The sequence below is a fragment of the Mesoplodon bidens genome (genome assembly GCF_964165515.1).
Source record: "Mesoplodon bidens genome assembly, chromosome: 13".
Lineage (NCBI taxonomy): Eukaryota > Metazoa > Chordata > Mammalia > Artiodactyla > Ziphiidae > Mesoplodon > Mesoplodon bidens.
The window spans coordinates 35,519,997-35,521,751 of record NC_138169.1 but is presented as its reverse complement, the minus strand read 5'-3'; the positions used below and the strand labels follow the sequence as shown (position 1 = coordinate 35,521,751).

General features: G+C 45.9%; 1 pseudogene across 1 annotated transcript; it reads left to right on the top strand.

The window, feature by feature from the left end:
- LOC308627209 (large ribosomal subunit protein eL31-like) lies at positions 1 to 378 on the top strand (annotated as a pseudogene). Its single transcript has one exon. The product of its transcript is annotated as a large ribosomal subunit protein eL31-like (transcript).
- Positions 379 to 1,755: the final 1,377 nt, after the last annotated feature.

Here is a 1,755-nt window from a genome sequence, read left to right as displayed (position 1 = left end):
ATGGCTCCCACAAAGAAGGGTGGTGAGAAGAAGAGGGCCGCTTCACCGTCAACGAGGTGGTGACCAGAGAATGCACCATCAGCATTCACAGGTGCTTCCATGGAATGGGTTTCAGGGAGCGTGCCTCTCAGGCACTCAGAGAAATCTGGAAATTTGCAATGAAGGAGACGGGGACTCCAGATGTACGCATTGACGCCAGGCTCAACAAAGCCATCTGGGCCAAAGGAATAAGGAATGTTCCATACCGTATCCATGGGCTGTTGTCCAGAAAGTATGATGACGATGAAGATTCACCAAACAAGCTCTAAACGTTGGTTACCTATGTACCTGTCACCACTTTTCAAAAATCTACAGCTAGTTGATGTAGATGAGAACTGACTGCTGATTGTCCAATAAAGTTATAGAACGGCCAAAACCAAAGCCAAACAAACAATCAAACAAAAATGTATGGAAAACCTACCATAGGCCGAAAACTTGCTCTGGAGATGCAAGACCTCAAGAAGTTCACAATCTAGTGGGAAAGATAGACTATTATTTTTTTTAAATATATGATTGTGATAGTCTGATGAGTGTTAATGTAACCTAAGGCCAAGGTAACATAGGAGCATCTACCAGGGCATCCAAACCAGACTAGGGGTGGTGCTGATCACACAGGTGACCAAGTTGGGACTGGACGGGCGTGCAGGAGTCTGCCTGTGGGCCCCATGGGAGATGGGGACTGAGTGTGTTATTGCTGGTTGGTGACAGGAGAGTGGCTGCTGTGAGGGGTGTAGGGCATTTCACGATGAGATAATAACATAAAATGAGAAATGACCACAGCTCATCAGGAACTGCAAATTGCCAGCATGGCAGAAACATAAAGTCTGAGACAGGGTAGGGAGTATAAAGGGAAGAGGAAGGGCTTTACACGTCCGGCTAAGGCATTTTTGAAAGGATCAAAGTGGGAGAATGACAAGACTTAACAAGATATGTGTTTTCAAAGATAATTGAAAGCGGTAGAGGGAATGTATTGGGGTGGGAAATGTTAGAGACGGGAGACCAGTTAAGTGGCTTCTGCGGCATTTCAGCCAAGGGGGGATGAGGTGGTGAAGCGGGGGGTGGGGGCAGTTACAGGAAAAGAGAAGAACAAAGGTGAAACCAACAGCAGGGGCAACTCTGTGACCTTCCTCCCCTGACACAACGGGATTAGGATGTCATTGCAGGTCTACCTGAAAGGAGCTTAGAAGAAATGACCAGACAATATCCAAGCACGGGTCAGATCAATGTCTAGGTAAGTAAGTAGCTCAAAGTTAACTAAGAGGAGGCAGGTAAGGGATAAAGCCAGCTGGGATGGAGAGTGTAGGGAGAAAGTGCAAGCAGATAGATACCATAGGAACCTGATTTAGTGGGACCCTTGCAGCTGGTGGGTGTTCCAGAAGCCCTAAAGGAAACAATACGGAACACATATATGGGGGTGGGGAGGGGGCTAGGGTCACTTACTTCCTGGCTTGAGTTGCTGGGTGGGTGGAGATACAGCAGTGAAAGTTCAGGAAGAAAGTTCAGGAAGAAAGACTTTTGGGAAGAAGATAATGAGTTCAGTTTTGAGCTTTTTGGATTTTAGGTGCTTTATGGCCATCTGAGCCACATTCACTCTGGAAAGCATCTAGGTAATGCAAGAGATGTGATGGAAGCTAAGAGAAAAGAGTCTCAAGAAAGAAAAAACAATGAAAATGTCCATTGCTTCAATGAAATAAAATAGGTGTCCATCTGATTTGA